Here is a 22,113-nt window from a genome sequence, read left to right as displayed (position 1 = left end):
TATAGTGGCTGAACACTTTTACATTCTTAAATCCACGTACAAGAGTTTCAATTTTTTTACATCCTTACTAAGTTTTGTTTTTTCTTGTTTTTGTTGTGTTTTGTATTCTTTGTTTTTGTTTTGTTTTGTTTTTATAATACTCATACTAACCACTGTGAGGTGATGTCTCATTGTAGTTTTGGTTTGCATTTGGATATGATTAACTATGTTGCATGTATTTTCGTATTCTTGTTGACCATTTGTCCATCTTTGGAGAAATGTTTATTCAAATTTTTAGCCCATTTTTAACTTTGGGTTTTACGAGTTTTGTGTGTGTGTGTGTTTTGCTTGTTTGGGATTTTCTTGCTATTGAATCATAGGGGTTTCTTAAATACTTTGTCAATTAACCTCTTATCTAATATAATGTTTGCAAATATTTTCTCCCATTCTGTAGCTTGCCTTTTTGGTTTGTTGATTGTTTCCTTTGCTGTGCAGAAGCTTTTTAGTCCTATTTATTCCCACTTGTCTATTTTTATTTTTGTTGCCTATGCTTTGGTTTCATATTCATGAATTCAATGCCAAGAAAAATATCGTAAATATGTTTTTCCATATTTTCTTCTATAAGTTGGACCGTTTGAGGTTTTAACGTTTAAGCTTTTCATCTATTTTGAGTTGATTTTTTTATATGGTATAGTATACGAGTCCAAATTCATTATTGTGCATGTAAATATCTAGTGTTCTCAACACCGTTTGTTGAAAAGACTACCATTTCCTGATTGTGTGTTTGTAGAACCTTACTGAAGATCAATGAACCATGTGTGTATGGATTTACTTCTGGGCCTCTATTCTGTTCCATTGGTTCATATGTCTGCATCTATGCCAATGCCCAACTATTCTGATTACTATAGCTTTGTAAAATAATTTAAAATTAGGAACTGTAATACTTCCATTATTGTTTTTGTTTATTATAATTGCATTGGCTTTGGGGACTCTTTTGTGTTACACATAAATTTTAGAATTATCTTTTTATACTTATGGAAAAAATGCCACTGGGAATTTGGATTTTGATAGGGATAACATTGAATCTGTAGATTACTTTGCACAGTTTGAACATTTCAACAATGCTAAGTCTTCTAATAAATGAATACCAGCTATATATTTTTCTATATCTTTTTAAATTTCTTTCTTCAATATTTGGTAGTTTTCATGTACAAGTCTTTTTCTTCCTTACTTAAGATATTCCTAAGTACTTTATTCTTTTTGATAGTATTGTAAATGGAAGTATTTTCTTAAATTCTTTTTTTGATAGTATGTTGTTTGTGTATACAAATGCAACTAATTATTGTATATTGATTTTGTATCCTGCCACTTCACTTTTTCTAGGTTATCTAGTTCGTTGGTATAGAATTGTTTACAGTAAGCTTTTATGAACCTTTTTTATTTTTCTTCTAACAGTTGTAATGTCTCATCTTTCATTTATGATTATATTTATTTTAGTCTTTTTTCTTAGTCTAGCTAAAGGTTTGACAATTTCGTTGATCTCAAATTACCAACTCTTAGTTTTGTCTTCTATTGTTTTTCTACTCTCTGTTTCATTTACTTCTCTTCTAATCTTTGTTATTTCCTTTCCTCCGCAAACATTGGTCTTGGTTTGTTCTTCTTTTTCTAGTTCCTTGAGGTGTAATGTTAGGTTGTTTATTTGAGATCTTTCTCTTTCTTTTGGTATAGGCATCTATTATTACAAGCTTCTCTTGTAGTACTACTTTTGATGTATCCAATAAGTTTTGCTATGTTATATTTTTATTTTCATTTGTTTAAATATATTTTCTAATTTTCTTTTTGATTCCTTCTTTGACTCACTAATTTTTCAAAACTATTTCATTTAATTTTCACATTTTTGTGTATCCTTCAGAAGTTTATCTTCTCTTGTTTCTGGTTTCATTATACTGTGGTTGGATAAGGTGCTTAGCATGATTTCAATCTTTATAAAATTTTAAAAACTTGTGTTTTGATCTAACATCTGGTCTATCCCAGAGAATGTTCTGAGCCTACTTGAGAAGAATATATATTTTGCTGCTGTTGGGTTGCATGTTCTTTAAACATCTCTGGTTCATATAGTCTTAGCATTGCTCAAATCCACTGTTCATTGATTTTCTGTATGACTGACCTGTCCATTTTTTAAAGCGGAGAGTTGAATAGCCTACTGTTGTTTTGCTTTCTCTCCCTTCAATTCTGTCAATGTTTGCTTTATATACTTAAATTTTCTGATATTGGATGCATATAATTTTTATATGTTCCCATTGATTATTTATTGATTATTTTACTGTCCTTCTTTATCTTTTGTAACAGGTTTTTGCTAAAAGTTTATTTTGTCTAATATAAATATACCTACTCTTGCTCACTTTTGCATGGAATAGCTTTTTCCATCCCTTCACTTACAGGTTATTGTGTCTTTAAATCTAAAGTGAATATCTTAATACAGCAAACAGTTGAATCTTGCTTTTCCTTAACCACTCCACGTCCTTTGATTAGGAATTTTAATGTGTTTACATTTGAAGTAAATATTAATAGGGAATGATTCACTATTGCCATTGTGTTTTTTTCTCTTTGTCTTAGAGGCTTTTGTCATTTTTTTCTCTTGTTTTCCTTTGTGTGTCATAGATTTTATATTGTTATGCTTTGATACCTTTCTCTTTGTGTTTGTGTGTGTAACATCTGTAGTATTTTATTCATGTTCAACATGGGCCTTATGTAAAATATCACCATCCATTTTAAGCTGATAACTTAAGTTCAATAACATACTAAAAAAGTGTGCTTTTACTTCTTCCCAGCCACATACACATATTACGTTATTGATGTCACAATGTATGTCTATTTGTATTGTGTACTCTTTAGCATTGTTATTATAGGTTTTTAATACATTTTTCTTTTAAATTTTGTATAAGAATTCGAATTATTTACTCACCAATTTGACAGTGATACAGGGTTCTATATTTGTCTATATGTTATTTTAGTCTTAAGCTATTGTAGTGCTGCTTAGCTTCCTTTTTTTACCTTTAACAACTCTCTTTAGCATTTTTACAATGTGATCTAATGGAGATGTACTCCCTCAGCTTTTATTTCTCTGAGAAAATTTATATCTCTCCATTATAAGAAACATTTTTGAGGAACTTTGGGCTTCTTGAATCAGGATGTCTGTTTTCTGTCCCATATTTGGGAAATTCCCAGCTATTATTATTTCTTTAAATAACTCTTTTAGTCTTTTGTTTATTTGTTTTTATTCTGGGACTTCCGTAATATTTATATTTAAAAGCTTGATGCCGTTCCATTAGTTCCTTAGGTTTTCTTTACTCTTTTACATTCCTTTTTTCTTTTTGTTCCTCTAGCTGATTAATTTGCAATGACTTGTCTTTGAGTTTCTTGATCCTTTCCTCTGTTTGAGCTAGTCAACTGTTTAATGCCTCTAATAAATTTTTTATCTCAGTTATTGTATTCTTCAGCTCCATTAATTCTGTCTGGTACTTCACAAAACTTCTTTTTGTTGAAATTCTCATTTTGTTCACACATTGTTCTTTTGACCTTGGTGAGCATCTTTATGGCAGTTATTTGAATTTTCTGTCAGGTAAATACACCTCCATTTTATTAGTCAGTTTATGGAGATTTATCTTGTTGCTTTGTTTGAAAAGTATTTTTCTCCTTCTCTATTTTTCCTGATTCTCTGTGTTCATATCTGCATATTAGAGACAACAGCCACTTCTCCTAGTCTTTACAGACTAGCCCCGTACTGAACAATACCCTCACAAATCAGCCTGGGCCAGAGATTCTGAAGGCTCCTCAAATATTCATGCTGTTGCAATCCACATTTTTTATTTTTAGTAGTCTGTGGTGTCTAGAGTATGATGAAACCTGTCAGTACTCACAGAGCCAATTTATCAGGCAACCCCTCCTTCAAGTTGGGTCGTTAGGTGGACAATGTACTTCATTCATTTTCTAGATAGAAGTTGGGATCTTGGATTTTTCCTCTGTCTGTGCTATCCAGAGCTAGTGTCACTGACTATGGTGACAGGCTAGACTGAAACCAGTCTTCTGGGTAACCCTTGGAAAAGTTAGGATATTGAACACTCAGTGCATCTCTTTTCCCTTTCTTGCCTCAAAATGAACCTGGGAGCTGGGGCTTTTTGTCCAATTGCTTGTTGTTGAGCCAGGGAGTGGCTATGGGGACCACCAGGCCAAATGTCTCTCTCTGATCTCACAGGGAGGCCTTAGGTGGCATAAAATGCTGTGTCCCAGTTTGATTAGAGCTCTGAGACAGAGTAGACAGAAGCTAATCTTTTGGGTAGCTCTCTGAAAAGTTGGGACATTGGACATTTAGTGCACCACCACTTTTCCTTCTCAAGAAAAATCTGGGAGTTAGGATTTTACCACTGCTATTTCTGTGCTGAGCCGGGGGTGTGAGGGTGTTGACCCTCAGCCTGAACCATTGCTTCTGTTTTCACTAGTTCCAGGTGGCTAGAGTATGCCATGTTCCGTATTCTGTATTCTCTTCAAAATAGGATAGAAAAATTGAGTCCTCTGTTCGCCTCTGAAAATGTTGGGATGTAGGATACATGGTGTACCTCATTTTATTCCAGAGAGAAGCTGGGAAAAGGTATTTCACATTGTCCTACTAGCTTCAGTGTGACTTATTTCATCTTCTGCAGTAATGCAGTAGCTTCTTAATTAGTTTCTGAATTTCTCACAAAGAGAAAATGTCTGTGAATTACTGTTGAAACCATGAGTTAGTCAGAGCAAAGGAGGGTTCAAGACTTCCTGTTCTGTTGTCTTGCTAATACCACTCCCACTGAAAAGTATTCTTATACATAACCCCTAAAGCACATAAATTCAAAAAAAAATGTTTAAAGTATTTAAATCAATGAAAATAAAAATTTAATTATACCTATTAAAGACATGAATTTAATAATCAACTAAACTTTTAGGCATAGATTTTTTTCTACCACTGATGAATTCTATCAAATTTGGCATAGAAGTTATTGCCAAATCTACACATATTTCTCATAAAATAAAGAAAGTGCTATATTGATAATTTTATATTTGTTGTAATTTGTATAATTAATGGAACAGTAATCAATTAAAAAATACATTTACTCTTCCCCTCTCTTGAGGATAGTATGGGGTAGATGCTAAAAAAAGTTACAGCACTAACGGAACCCAACCAGAGACTGGTGAAATGACCAAATAATTAAACATGAACTGACAGAATCAAGTACAAACACTATTCAGAGAAGCAAATGCTAGCTTGATGGTGGTCTCAGAAACTGATGAGACAATACTGTCTTACCCTTTCCCACTGAGTATAATGCAGGAAAGGGCCTCTTATAAAGGGAAAACTGATTCATTATAATGTGTTAGTTTTTAATGATGAAAAACTGGCTTTGTACATTTCCCCCTCTTAATAGCATAGTAACTTAAAACTTGGAAAGAGAATATTCATACATTTAATTATTAATTGACTCAATGAATATATACTTAGCACCTTCTTTTCCAGTCATTGTTGTACATACTAGGAGTACAGATGTGAATGAAACAGACAAATCCTTGCTTCCATGAAGCTTACATTCCAGTAGGAGGGTAGAGTCTTAATCAAATACAATTTTGAACAGTAAATCCAAAGAAGAATTTTGAAAAGTATTTGATTAGAGCACACTATATTTGAACATTCTATTTTTTTTGCCCAAATGGATCATCAATGCAATTTCCTTATTCATTTTAAATTATATTAAAACTGTTTAATGCTGAATAGGTAGTTTTACTTGGTAATTTTAGACTGTTTAACTAGTTTTATGAGCTCTTATAAGCTTTGTACTTTTTTAGTCCAGCAGACTTCGGTGGTGTTGTACAAAGAATTCAGAATCTAATGATTTTTATAGAATCCAAAGTCTCACAAAATTGAACTTACTCCCTGTGGATTCTTTTTATGTAAACTGAATCTCTGGAGACTTTGACTCTTTTAAATTGTCCTACTCATTATTTCTGACCTTCCTTACATGGCATGTAATAAATGATGTGATCTATAGAGTGTGTCAATTTCATTGCCATCCAAATAGTCAAATATATAAAGCATTCTATTTGATGTTAGATTATTTTTTGTTTACCAATGATAGTGCATTCACAATTTTACAAATGGAAGAAACAAGATGGGGAGAGTTATGTAATATTTTTTCAGTTCTCTTTTTTAATAACTGAAGTATAAAGTTTTGTAGGAGGTAGGAAATAGAGTGTTATAACCAGGCACCATGCTGATGAGAAAATATGCAATTAGTGAATGTGGTCATTTTAAAAGCTAGTCATTTTACCCATACCTATGTCCTGAATGGTAAAGCCTAGGTTTTCTTCTAGGGTTTTTATGGTTTTAGGTCTAACATTTAAGTCTTTAATCCGTCTTGAATTGATTTTTGTATAAGGTGTAAGGAAGGGATCCAGCTTCAGCTTTCTACATATGGCTAGCCAGTTTTCCCAGCACCATTTATTAAATAGGGAATCCTTTCCCCATTGCTTGTTTTTCTCAGGTTTGTCCCAAATGTCCAACAATGATAGACTGGATTAAGAAAATGTGGCACATATACACCATGGAATACTATGCAGCCATAAAAAATGATGAATTCATGTCCTTTGTAGGGACATAGATGAAATTGGAAATCATCATTCTCAGTAAACTATCGCAAGAACAAAAAACCAAACACCGCATATTCTCACTCATAGGTGGGAATTGAACAATAAGAACACATGGACACAGGAAGGGGAACATCACACTCTGGGGACTGTTGTGGGGTGGGGGGAGGGGGGAGGGATAGCACTGGGAGATATACCTAATGCTAGATGACGAGTTAGTGGGTGCAGCGCACCAGCATGGCACATGTATACGTATGTAACTAACCTGCACATTGCACACATGTACCCTAAAACCTAAAGTATAATAATAATAAATAAAATAAAATAAAATAAAATAAAATAAAATAAAATTTAAAAAAAGCTAGTCATTTTAAATTGAAGACTGATGGAGAAAAGAATTTTCCTAGCCAGAAATATAAATCTTTCTCCTCTTTTTACTTCTCAAGCTTTCATTTCTCAAATAAAGGATCAAAAATTTCAAAGTCAAATGCAGAGTTTCTGAATTCTGTATATATAATTTCATATCTATGCACAGTAGTTCCTTTAAAACCTATAATCACTAATTCTGTATAATTTGTAGAACACTAGGAAATTATGGCAGTAAGAACACTTGATTAATAGTTTTGCTATTCAGAGAATAAATAATATATGAAACAGACTTGTAAGAATTAGATTTTATTGTAGTTAAATTGAATGTATGCAATGCTGGGAAAACATTATTGGTGGTAAAAATAATTAATAACCTGTTTCCCTCAATGAAAATCACACTTATCAATAAAATGTATAATGTTAATAATAATGATAAAAATTTAATATCACTTGGAATTTTTTTGACAAATTCCTAAGGCAATATTATGACTTCTCAGTATGTATAATAACACAGCTTATCTTTAATTGATTAGTCTACAGTCATCAAATACAATCTTTCATTGGGTATTTCCACAGGACGCTTTGTCATAAATAAAAACATTATGTAGGTTGTGGCAACAAATGTCATGTAAATGACAAAACATTGGGATATTCTCAAGAAAGTCCAGCTGGTTCTCTCAAGAGGATTCCTAGGACACCATCAACGTGGTAAACATGCCACAGTCCAGGAACTCCAAACTCATTCTGACAGGTTCCAAATACTGATTTCCTGGAACACACATGAAGTTATCTCCAGAGAAAGATTTGCATTCACCTCATGGAAAAGAAATGTAATTAAACAGAGCCTCCCTGTTTTGATGAACATTAGATCTAAAAGGAGATCTGACTTTCCCATAATCACTCATCTGAATGAAGAGACTTATGGCTCCTTCCTGCCCCACTCTGTTAAGGTTTAAAGCACATGGTTGTTCTACACATAAGGAACATATGAGGGAGTTGAGCTCTTTATTATTTCGGCCTTCATTAATGTTAACCAAAATGCACCTTTTTGCATTCTCTATATCTTCACCAACTCCCACAACCTGATATAATGCCTGGCATTTTCGTGATAACCATTTGTCAAAAAGAATATAATATCAGGCTTATCTTTTCAAGTCTTGGTCTTCACACATTCTATTCATGTTTGTAGAAAATGCTTTTTCCTGTCTAGGATAAAATTTCTTTTTGGAAGTCATTCATGCATACTCTTCAGTTCTCAAGCCTCATTTTATCAAGAAATTATTTCCTGGCCTATGAATAGCTTTATTCCTCCAGTGCTAATTTTGTAACAATATGTATTTTATAACACTAGTACAAGTTGGGGTAAGAAATTGTCACATTGTCTGTTTTCTAAATAAGTATAAGCATCACGGGGTCTGTTTCTCTCTTTCTGTGGATCCAGAGCCGTGCATACAGTAAGGACTCAATAAATATTTGTGGGAAAAATGAATAGGGTTGAAGAGGTAGCCAATAATTGCAAATTTCATTGAAGAGGCTGTAACAATTATCTGCATGATCTCAGTCCTAACTTCTTTTAACCAAACATTCTGTAACTTTTTAAATTTACTATTCTCCTCCTACTTTATGCAAGTTAACAGGTTGCAAGCTATATGCTTATGGCTTGAAATTTTGACATGAATACAAAAACACAAGCTTAAGAAATCTGTGATATGATATAGTAAATTAATATTTATGGATATAATTATGATTTGATCTACACTAAACTTATCACTTTCAATTAGACTATGAAAACAATACAAATATGATTTTGAAATATTTACTCAATGGAACATTTTTAAGTTTATTCTGTAAATCCAAGTTAAAGCTATTTTGAGTTCAAAATACATTTTTATGATATTTGCTTCTTAATTACTTTTTTTCTTTTTTCGACTTATGTTTAATGACATTTTTGTTTTAGAAAAGCAATGGGAAAAAACTCAACAGGATACACAACTAAATTCTATTAAGTTAAATCCCATATCTGACAGCAAAAGCCATTAATAATTTTCTTTTAAGAACCTATTTTGTCAGGTTTAAATATTTGTAAAATAAGATTTTTGTGACATTATCACTAGGTACTGAGCTCTAATTGAATTCTGTAGTGGATAGTTGGCGTCCATGGTTTTGCATTTGTATTTGTTTTTAATTTTATTTTGATAGGTGGTCCAGAATAAATGAATGGAAGAAAACATTTGATAGATACAGAGTCTTCCTTCTCATTTTCCAAATGGAACACAATTGCTTTATTTAAAATAGGGTTTGTAGAGGCAAGTAACATAAAATAAAGAAATGAAAAAAGATATATGCAATGTCTTTATGTATCTGTGCCAGATTCTGTTTCACTATTAAAGTTGTTTATAATATAATTAAATAAATGATAGAGTCAGCTTGAAGTCCTAATGGACTAACAATTTTGGACTATCCTTCCACTCATAAACAATTAGAAAACTGATAAAAGTATATGAAAAACAACTTCATTTATGTTAGACAATCGATAGCATAGAACTATGAATCCTATGGGAAGGAAAAACATAAATGAAACACACAAAAATTGCTCAGCTTTTGGCTTGTACACACTTACAATGTTGCAATGCAGGAAGTTGAAAGTCCAAGAATATCATGGTGGTCCCACTGAAATGAAGAAACAGAGATCAGAGTTGAGGAGGCTAAAGTTGCTAGACTTTGTAACGCAGAGTACTAGAGAAGAGGAGGTCCAGAAATTGAAATAAGTAATTCTTTCATTGTTTATCTCAATAATAGCCTATGCATGCACAGGAAAAGACTCTGCAAGTTTTGAGTGAGAAATGGTATCGGGGAGCTGTGAGGTGAACAGACATTATAGAAGTTGCAAAATGCTAGAAGTTGTTTGGTTTCCCAGGAACCAGCATGGAGTGACATTAGTGACCTTTCTGATATTCAGCTGAAACCTCATAAAGGTGAACTCCAACACTTTAGTGATATACTGGATCTGGTTTAACAGATTAAAGCCAAACCTTGAAGAGTTTGTTTCTCACTAAAATGTAGAAAGTTGCAAGAAAACATCATTCCATCTCTAATGGCAAAATAAATTGTTAACCTATGAAATCAAAACTATTATTGAACTCTTCATAGTGCTGAGGTTGCAAGGCAACTAGGTAAACTAAATTCCAAATAGTCACAAGACTCTGAGAAGAGAGCTGGAAACCAGAATACAGTGAAAGGCAAATGTTAAAATAACACATGTTATATCAGAAGTGAAGAATTTCTTCACTAGGTTTATTACAAGACCAGATACAGAAGATGAAAAAATGAGAAAACTTAATTATAAATTACTAGAAATGGTCAAAATTAAAATGAAGAAGAGAAAATAAGTTAAAGATACATAATAAAGGACCCAAAGGCTTTGAGAAGTGGTAAATGCTCTACATATAATTAGAATCTCAGGAGGCAAAGGGGGAAGAACAGAGTAGAAGGAATATTTGAAAAAAGAATGGCTCATTATTTTCCCAAACTACTGAATGATTCCAAACCACAGATGTGTAAAACTCAGAAAACATAGAAAGCAATGAACACAGAGAAAAAATATATCTAGGCTCATCAAATTCCTACAGCTAAAAACCAAGAAGAAAAGAGAAAAATATCTCGAAATTAAGAAAACATAAAAAATCACAGTAAAATTGTAGTAATAATAACAGAAGATTGTACAGCAAAAATTATAAAGTATAAAAAAACAGAAAACCTGTCAACACAAAATCTTATAGCCTAGAAAATTATTTTTTAAAATTTAGGTAAAATAATTTTTTAAATACAAAGAGAAGTGATGAGAGAATTCATTGTCAGTAGATCTGCCCTATGAAAAATACTTTAATATAACAGTTTTCAGGTTTATGAGACATATTGCCAGATAGATATTTGGGTTTACACAAGGACGTGGAGAATATTGGATATATATATAAGCATTTTCCCTGGTTCTTATTATTTTAAAATATGAGTCTATGTAAAGTTAAAAAATATATTTTGGGGTTTATAACATATGCAGAATGAAAATTGTATAACCACCACTACACAGAACTGGGAAGAGAAAATGGGAGCATAGAGTTGCAATTAAATGATATAATATTATTAGAATGCAAATTGTTATAATTAAACATCTATATTGTAAATTCTCATACAATTAATAAAAATATTTATAATGTAGGTAAACTACCAAGACAAGGCTGAAGATAAAATGGAATCATAAAAAAATCAACTATTCTAAAAGAAGGCAGGCAAAACATTAAGGAGAAGGACTTAAGAATATATAAGATAATAAAATAACAAAAATAAGACAGGCTTAAGTCCAAACAAAGCAACGAATTATATTAAAAGTAAGTGGTCTAATGACTCCCATTAAAGAAAAGAGCTTATCATAATAAAATTAAAAAACAAACAATGCCACACCCTACACTGCCAGCAGAACCCCATTTTAAATAAAAGGAAAAAGGGTAGTTAAAAATGAATGGATAAAAAGTTGCATACCCTAAAAATTCTCATCAAAAGAAAATTTGAAAGATTGTATTTATATTACATAAGTATACTTAGCAAAAATAAACATTACCATGAAAAAAATGAGCATTTACCAATAAGTCCTATCCAACATTTAAGAAATAAGCAATATTAATCTTTCCACAACTCTTTGATAACATGAGAGAATATCTTTAAAATTGTTTTATGAGAACAACATTGTAATTATATGAGAAGATTATCATGATATTACAAGAAATAAAATTGAGGACACATACAAATCATAAACATTCACCTCAAAACCTTCAATAAAATATTAGCAAGTAAAATCTGGTACTATATAGAATTATAATATGAAATGTATCCCCAAAATACAACATGAGTTTAACATCCAAAAATAAATTATGTAATCCACTTCCTTTACTTATTAAAGGCTAAAACTTATATGCTCATTAATAAGATGCAGAAAAACAGTTAATATATTCAATATCCATTCATTATTAAAAACTTTCTATAAACTAGGTATAGAAAGAAACTTTCTCAAACAGATAAAATGAATTTACAATAAAACCTAATGCTAGCAATATTGTGGCAGACAAACCTTAACAATGATCCCCATTGCTCCTTACTTGCTGATGTGTATGCTGTTGTACAATCCTCTCCCACAGAGTATAAGTGGGACATAAGACTTTCTTATAACCAATAAAATATGGCAAAGGTGACGTAATGTCACTCTTAGTAGGTTAAATCATGTACCCTATCTTATAATTTAGGAGTCAAAGAATGTCCTTGCATGTTTGATGTGATAAGCAGACAATAAAGAAATCTACTTGGCTTGAAACTACAGTTGCCTCTAGGACATGAAGATGACCTCCAGCCAACAGCCAACAAGACTTTGAAGCTTTCATTCACATATTCACAAGGAAATGAATTCTGCCAACTACTTGAATTAACTTGGAAGTAGATTCTTCCTCAATTGTGCCTCCAGATGAGAATACAGTGGGCCTGGCAACTTGAGTTCAGGCTGACCCTGTACAGAACACTGATTTACCCGTGCCCAGATTTATCTGATCAACAGAAACTATGAGGTAATAGCAGTGTATTAAGTTAGCCTGATGACTTTTTACTAATTTGTTGCACAAAAGTAGAAAACTAATACAATTATATTTAGTAGAGAGAGAGAGAAATACAATCCACCCTAAGGCTCAGAACACAGCGAGAATGTATAGGTCCTAAACATTGCAAATGGCTAGTAAAATAAATAGAAACCATACATATAGGAGAGAATGAAATAAAAGTAGTTATTTATATAAAACATGACTATATAGTATGGGATCCAAGGATTTATTGTTTAAATTTCTGTTAAAACCTGTGTAATGTTATGGTCAACAGGAATTGCATAGTTTCACATTGAATAAACTAAACACGTTCATTAAGTGATGTAGCTTTAAATTGAGAGCATGTGTTTAACAAAAACTTAACACACTATAGAGAAACGTGTGTTCTAAATTTTAAAATATTTATAATTTATTAGCTCATGTAATTATTACATGTTGGGCTCAGAAAATTTAGAAAAAAAAGCTAGCCTAAGAACATATATTTGAGAAATCAAGTTATATAGTTAATTTTTACAATTAGGATTGTTGGACAAATCTAATAAAGTCATATAGATTTTAATAAAACCATACATGTGAAGAATCTTTATAAGTTAAAGAATCTGAGTTTAACTTTATTCTTAAGCAATTTTAAGTTTTGGACACAATTTAAAGTTCAACAAAACGGTTTATCAATTCTGAAAAGTAATTGGAAATCATCAACAGAGAAACCCATGACAGCCTACCTAGGAGATATCTAACAATCCTGTTGGAGAGATGACCAGAAGTTTGAGGAAACAATTTTAGTTGCAATTTTGATTTGTTTTTAAAATCTGATTCCTACATTTATTTATAGAAAGCTATTTCTTCATTCTGATTTTGATTTATTTTGATATTTGTGAACATGCTAATTTTTAGTTTGCAGATTTTTAAAAAAAATTCATGTTACACTGCTTTGTCACTAAGCATAATGATAGAATTGCTAAAAATGGAAAAGATAATAAAATAATAAAAATGAAAATTTTTAATAAGTTAAATTTTTATCTCTTTACCTTTTCTTGTTTTTCATGTGGTACGTACGCTAAAAAGTAACCAAAATAATTGATAACAAGAGTCAGTGAGTTATACAATCAACTAAATTAAAATCTAGCCACTAAGTAATAAAGAGAAAAAATTATATTATTGCCAATACATACTACAAATTGCAGGATATCTGCCTTGCAAAATTAGTCATCATATTTTACTGTTAATGTTCTAATTAAAATTTGCACATAAGCCTCAGTATACGTTAACGTGTAGCTATCAAAATAAATATTTATTCCTTTTTTGTATCAATCACTTATCATAATCTCACTTCTCCCTTACAAATAAAAGACCATGTATACAGGAGATTCACAAGTGTAAATAAATGAGAAACATTTGTTTTCTTAAAAACTTTACCTTCAGCAAACTTTAATCAAAATGTCTTTTGTAATGTATTTTGTGGTTTGCATCCAAAATGCACATTGAAGTGAGATTAATTTGTTATGATATCCTTGTCATTTCAGAGCATAGAAATGCACAATTAGCATCACCATTAGTTCCACAAAGTACTTTCTTCAGATTAAGAGTCAGCAAATTATTGTAAACAACATGATTTAATTCATTGGCAGTGATATTTTTGGCAGCTCAGTCACTGTTAGAGTTGTGTTAGAATTATTATTTTTTATTAGGAGACTCGATGAAATAGATGTGAGAAAACAACTGTGAAATTATAATCTGCATAATAAGTAATACTGAAGAAGTTATTCTTGTTTCCATGTGTATTTCAAAATACAAAAATATATTTAACTTCCAACCATTTCTCATATGTTTTTCTGTACTAACTAGCAATAACAAATGTTTATTTGTGACAAGAATACAAGTCAAGAACATGTGTAATACAGATAAATATAAAAGCAAAATAGATGACATAATAAAATACAGTTTTTGTATTAGAGCTCAACTGCGATTGGAGTAAACTTTCTAGATATTTAACAATATGTCCAACTAAATCTTCTTCTAGCCTTGAATATTTTTGGTTTTGGTATATAATTTGACTATTCACTAGAATTGTTCTCTAAAGTTGACAGGTTATGTGTTTTCAAAAACTCTCTAGTTTAATTTTGATTCTGCTAAGTTAGAATTGTATTTAAATGTTATAAACCATAAGCTGTTCAACAGATAAATTATAAAAATATAATTAAAATGTAAACATATCCAGTAAAAGCAACGAGTAGTCTTGCAGAAATGGAAAAATATTTTGATGTTTAAATTTTAAAATAATTTTAGTGTTAAGGGAACTCTATAGAAACATTGGCTAACAAATATAAACATGTATGTATTATATTTTAAATTATAGGGAAGCAATTAATTCTAAATAGAGTGAAGATCATTTCATATTTAATCTTTTAGTTTTAATGTGTATGGGTAAATTCAATTAATAATATTAATGTAAATATTTTTATATTTGAGTCTTTTTTGACAAATACATTTTGCATATTACAGTCACTTGAAATAAAACCACCAAAAATATGCAAATATTTATTGAATCCATGCAATGAAATATAAGTAAGACTTTTTCCATGCTACACAGGGACTTCAAATACATGACAATAGAGACAAATGAATAAGGAAAAGAAATACAAAAATTTATCTTTTATCATGAGGATTGTTCTTTCCTGAAGGTGAGAAACATGAAGGATGAAATACTGTCAGAGACATGACATCACTAATTGTCCTTTGTCTCTCCAGCAGATATTATAACTAGTTTTTTCTTAGGAGCTACTATTTTTCAACATTCTGTTTAAATGGAATTCCATAGCTTGTCATTGTAAATTCATCCAGAAAGACAATGCAATTTTTTAGAATATAAGTTCAATATTGAGCCAACAATTAAACTTTGCCAGTTTATCAGATTTACTTTGCTCAGATAGTGCCATTAGCATCTGGCTGCTAATTGTCGGGCCTCTGAGCCCAAACAAAGCCATCATATCCCCTGTGACCTGCACTTATACATCCAGATGGCCTGAAACAACTGAACATCCACAAAATAAATGAAAATAGCCTTAATTGATGACATTCCACCATTGTGATTTGTTTCTGCCCCACCCTAACTGATCAATGTACTTTGTAATTTCCCTCCCTTAAGAAGGTTCTTTGTAATTCTCCCCACCCTTGAGAATGTACTTTGTGAGATCCACCACCTGCCAGCAAAACATTGCTCTTAACGCCACCGCCTATCCCAAAACCTATAAGAACTAATGATAATCCCACCACTCCTTTTTCGGACTCAGCCCGCCTGCACCCAGGTGAAATAAACAGCCTTGCTCTTCACACAAATTCTGTTGATGGACTTTCTTCACACAGACGCGTGAAACATTTGGTGCAGAAGATCCGGGTCAGAGGGACTCCTTCTGGAGACCAGTCTCCTGTCCTCACCCTCACTCCATGAAGAGATCCACCTACGACCTTGGGTCCTCAGACGAACCAGCCTAAGGAACATCTCACCAATTGCAAATCGGGTAAGCGGGCTTTTCACTCTCTTCTCCAGGCTCTCTCGCTACTCTTCAATCTCCCTGTCCTTCCAATTCCAGTTCTTTTTCCTCTAGTAGAGAGAAAGGAGACACATGTTATCAGTGGACCCAAAACTCTGGCGCTGGTCACGGACTCGGGAAGACAGCCTTCCCTTGGTGTTTAATCATTGTGGGGACGCCTGCCTGATTATTCACTCACATTCCATTGGTGTCTGATCACCACGGCGACACCTGCCTTGGTCATTCACTCACATTCCCTTGGTGGTAAGTCAATTGTGTGGACGCCTGCTTTGGCTGCTCACCCACATTGCAGTCCAGGACTACTCCCCACCCCGCTTCTCCGTGTCTCTGACCTTCTCTTTAAACTTGCCTCCTTCACTATGGGCAACTTTCCACCCTCCATTCCTCCTTCTTCTCCCTTAGCCTGTGTTCTCAAGAACTTAAAACCTCTCCAACTCTCTCCTTACCTAAAATCTAAGCGTCTTATTTTCTTCTGCAATACTGCTTGGCCCCAGTACAAACTCCACAGTAGTTCCAAGTGGCTAGACAATGGCACTTTCGATTTGTCTATCCTACATGATCTAGATAATTTTTATTGAAAAATGGGCAAATGGTCTGAGGTGCCTGACATCCAGGCATTCTTGTACGCATTGGTCCCTCCTTACTCTCTGCTCCCAATGCCACTCATCCCAAATCTTTATTCTTTCTCTCCTGTCTGTTCCTTCAGTCTCCACTCCAAGCTCTGAGTCCTTTGAATCCTTCTTTTCTATGGACTCATCTGACCTCTCCCCTTCTCCCCCAGGCTGCTCCTCGCCAGGCCTAGCCAGGCCCCAATTCTTCCTCAGCCACTGCTCCCCCACCCTAAAATCTTTCTATCACCTCCCCTCCTCACACCTGGTCTGGCTTACAGTTTCGTTCTGCGACTAGCCCTCCCCTACCTGCCCAACAATTTCCTCTTAAAGAGGTGGCTGGAGAATAGTCAAGGTTAATGCTCCTTTTTCTTCATCCGACCTCTCCCAAATCAGTTAGCATTTAGGCTTTTTCATCAAATATAAAACCCAGCCCAGTTCATGGCCCATTTGGCAACAATCCTTAGACGCTTTACTGTCCTAGACCCCAGAAGAAGGCTGTCTTATTCTCAATATGCATTTTATTACCCAATCCACTCCCGACTTTAGAAAAAGCTCCAAAAATTAGATTCCATCCCTCAAACCCCACAATAAGACCTAATTAACCTCGCCTTCAAGGTGTATGATAATAGAATAGAGGCAGCCAAGTAGCAGCATATTTCTGAGTTGCAATTACTTGCCTCCACTGTGAGAGAAACCCCAGCCACATCTCCAGCACACAAGAACTTCAAAACATCTAAACCGCAGTGGCCAGGCGTTCTTCCAGGACCCCCTCCCCCAGGATCTTGCCTCAAGTGCCAGAAATCTGGCCACTGGGCCAAGGAATGCCCACAGCCCAGGATTCCTCCTAAAATGTGTCCCATCTGTGCGGGACCCCACTGGAAATCGGACTGTCCAACTCTCCCGGCAGCCACTCCCAGAGCCCCTGGAACTCTGGCCCAAGGCTCTCTGATTGACTCCTTCCCAGATCTCCTCGGCTTAGCAGCTGAAGACTGATGCTGCCCAATCTCCTCAGAAGCCCCCGGGCCATCAAGGACGCCAGGCTTCGGGTAACTCTTACAGTGGAGGGTAAGTCAGTCCCCTGTTTAATCAATAACGGAGCTACCCACTCCACATTACCTTCTTTTTAAGGGCCTGTTTCCCTTGCCCCCATAACTGTTGAGGGTATTGACAGCCAAGCTTCAAAACCCCTTAAAACTCCCCCACTCTAGTGCCAACTTGGACAACATTCTTTTATGCACTCTTTTTTAGTTATCCCCACCTGCCCAGTTCTCTTATTAGGCCAAGATATTTTAACCAAATTATCTGCTTCTCTGATTATTCCTGGACCACAGCCACATCTCATTGCCACCCTTCTTCCCAACCCAGAGCCTCCTTCGTGTCTTCCTCTCATATCCCCTCCACCTTAACCCAAAAGTATGGGACACCTCCACACTCCCTCCCTGGCAACCGATCACATGCCCATTACTATCTCATTAAAACCTAATTACCCCTACCCCACTCAGTGCCAGTATCCCATCCCACAACAGGCTTTAAGGGGATTAAAGCCTGTTATTACTCGCCTGCTACAGCATGGGCTTCTAAAACCTATAAACTCTCCTTAAATTCTCCCACGTTACCTGTTCAAAAACCGGACAAGTCTTACAGATTAGTTCAGGATCCACACCTTATCAACCAAATTGTTTTGCCTATCCACCCTGTGGTGCCCAACTCGTACACTCTTTTGTCCTCAATACCTTCCTCCACAACTCACTATTCTGTTCTTGATCTTAAAGATGCTTTTTTCACTCTTCCCCTACACCCCTCGTCCCAGCCTCTCTTTGCTTTTACCTGGACTGACCCTGACACCCATCAGTCCCAGCAGATTAGTGTCACACACGTCCGTGTGAAGAGACCACCAAACAGGCTTTGTGTGAGTAGCAAGGCTGTTTATTTCACCTGGGTGCAGGCAGGCTGAGTTCGAAAAGAGAGTCAGCAAAGGGTGGTGGGATTATCATCAGTTCTTATAGGTTTTGGTGTAGGCGGTGGAGTTAGGAGCAATGTTTTGCAAGCAGGGGGTGGATCTCACAAAGTACATTCTCAAAGGTGGGGAGAATTACAAAGAACCTTCTTAAGGGCGGGGGAGATTATTACAAAGTACATTAATCAGTTAGAGTGGGACAGAAACAAATCACAATGGTGCAATGTCATCAGTTAAGGCTGTTTTCACTTATTTTGTGGATATTCAGTTGCTTCAGGCCATCTGGATGTATAAGTGCAGGTCACAGGGGATATGATAGCTTAGCTTGGGCTCAGAGGCTTGACATTCCTGTCTTCTTATATTAATAAGAAAAACAAAACAAAATAGTGGTGAAATGTTGAGGTGGTGAAAATTTTGGGGGGTGGTATGGAGAGATAATGGGTGATGTTTCTCAGGACTGCTGCATGTGGGATTAGGGGTGGCGTGGGAACCTAGAGTGGGACAGATTAAACTGAAGAAAGATTTTGGGGGTAAGGGGTGATATTGTGGGCTTGTTAGAAGGAGTATTTGTTGTATAGAATGATTAGTGATGGCCTGGATGCCGTTTTGTATGAACTGAGAAACTAAACGGAAGGAAGACACAAGGTCCGAATAAGAGAAGAAAAATAGGTATTAAAGGACTAAGAATTGGGAGGACCCAGGACATCCAATTAGGGAGTGCCCAAAGGGGTTCAGCATAATTATTTGCTTGATTGGCAAATTTTTGGGCTCTATCCTTGAGTTTTTTTATGTTGTCATATACCAGGCCAGATTGATTTAGGTAAAAAGCCACAGTGGTCAGGCATTCCTCTAGGACCTCCTCCCCTAGGATCTTGCTTCAAGTGTGGAAATCTGGCCACTGGGCCAAGGAATGCCCACAGCCCAGGATTCCTCCTAAGCCATGTCCCATTTGTACAGGACCCCACTGGATATCAGCCTTGTTGCTCTCACAAAGCCTGTTTGGTGGTCTCTTCTCACGGACGCATGTGACATTAAGCTGCTGGGACTGATGGGTGTCAGGGTCAGTCCAGGTAAAAGCAAAGAGAGGCTGGGATGAGGGGTGTAAGGGAATAGTGAATAAAGCATCTTTAAGATCAAGAATGGAATAGTGAGGTGTGGAGGAAAGTATTGAGGACGAAAGAATCTACGGGTTGGGCACCACAGGGTGGATAGGCAAAACAATTTGGTTGATAAGGCGCAGATCCTGAACTAATCTGTAAGACTTGTCCGGTTTTTGAACAGGTAACATGAGAGAACTGTAAGGAGAGTTTATAGATTTTAGAAGCCCATGCTGTAGCAGGCGAGTGATAACAGGCTTTAATCCCCAAGTAATCGAACTACAGTAAGAGCAGCTTTCATACATCGATGTTTTTAGTATGGCATGACAGTTACATACAATCTCTAATTTAATTCTTATTAATTTTTAATAATGAAACCAGATTCAAATAGGTGTTAGATGGCTTTATAGATGATGTTTCCTTGAAAGAAAGAAATGAATACGATTCTTTTGATCTTAAAAGCACACTATTACAAATGTTTCTGTTTATATTGCTGTATTTTCCATAATAAAAACTTAGAAATTGCATTTTAAAAATCAATGAAGACATTAAGATAAATGTTTAATTGAATAAATAAAACAAAAATGAGCAAAATGTATGTTTTGCAACAAATTGTAACAATGTATAAATTCATATATAGTATAAATAATTATTATTTTTAATTTTTTTTCTTGTGTCTTTGCCAGGTTTTGGTATCAGGATGATGCTGGTTTTGTATAATGATTAAGGAAAGAGGCCCTCCTCCTTAATTTTTTGGAATAGTTTCAGTAGTATTGGTACTAGCTCTTTGTTTATCTGGTAGAATTCAGCTGTGAATTCATCTGCTCCAGGACTCTTTCTGGTTGGTATATTTTTTATTACAGATTCCATTTCAGAACTCAATATTAGTCTCTTTAGAGTTACTCTTGTTTCCTGATTCAATCTTGGGAGATCATTTGTTTCCAGGAATTTATACATTTCCTCTAGATTTTCTAGTTGATGTGCATGGAGATGGTCACAGTAGTCTCTGAGACCTTTTGCATTTTTATGGGATCAGTTCCAATGTCACCTTTGTCATTTATGATTGTGTTTATTTTGGTCTTCTCTCTCTTTTCTTTTTCTTTGTTAATCCAGCTAGCAGTCCACTGATCTTGTTTAACCTTGCAAAAAAACAACTTTTGGTTTTGTTGATTCTTTGTATAGATTTTTTTATTCTCACTTTTGTTCAATTCTGTTCAAATTTTAGTTATTTATTTTCCTCTGCAAGCTTTGGGGTTACTTTTTTCTTGTTTTTCTAGGTGTAAAGTTAGGTTGTTAATTTGAGATCTTTCTAATTTTTTGAGGTAGGTGTTTAGCACTGCAAACTTTCCACTTAACACTTTATGGTGCATCCCTGGGACATTGGTATGTTGTGTCTCTGTTTCATTTATTCAAAAGAAGATTTTTATTTCTGCCTTAAGTTATTGTCTACTCAAAAGTCATTCAGGGACAAGTTGTTTCATTTCCATGTAGTTGTGTGATTTTGAGATATCTTCTTGGTATTGATTCTTGGTATTGTTCCACTGTGGTCAAAGAGTATGGTTGCTATGATTTCTATTTTTTAAATTTACTCAGACCTGTTTTATGGTTGACCATGTGGTTGATCTTGGAGTATGTGTCATGTGCAGAGGAGAAGAATATACATTCTATTGTTGATGGGTAGAGTATCCTGTAGATTTCTATTAGGTACAATTGGTCAAGTGTTGAATTTAAGTCCAGAATTTATTTATTAGTTTTCTGCCCTGATGTACTGTCTAATGCTCACCGTGGGTAATAAAGTCCAACATATCTGATGAACATAGATGCAAAAATCCTTAAGAAGACACAACTAAATCAAGCAGTATATCAAAGGTTAATCCAACATGATCAAGTAGGCTTTATTCCTGAGATGAAATCTTGGTTCAACATAGCAAAATCAATAAATGTGATTCACCACATGAACAGATTAAAATAAAAACCATATGATCTTCTAAATAGACACAGAAAAAGTTGTTGACAAAATTCAACATCCCTTCATTATAAAAACTCTCAAGAAAATGGGCATTAAATGAAGATACCAACATTATATTAAACGGGCAGAAAACTAGAAGTATTCCCCTCGAAAACTAAAACAAGACAATGAAACAGTCTTCGAAACAAGACAAAAAAACAGTCTTCCTTCACCTCTTCAATACAATACTTGTGTTGGAAGTACTTGCCAGAGCAATCAGGCAAGAGAAAGAA

This window comes from Pongo pygmaeus, chromosome 3 (assembly GCF_028885625.2).
Source record: "Pongo pygmaeus isolate AG05252 chromosome 3, NHGRI_mPonPyg2-v2.0_pri, whole genome shotgun sequence".
In the NCBI taxonomy this organism is placed as follows: Eukaryota; Metazoa; Chordata; class Mammalia; order Primates; family Hominidae; genus Pongo; species Pongo pygmaeus.
This window is presented reverse-complemented; position numbering follows the sequence as displayed.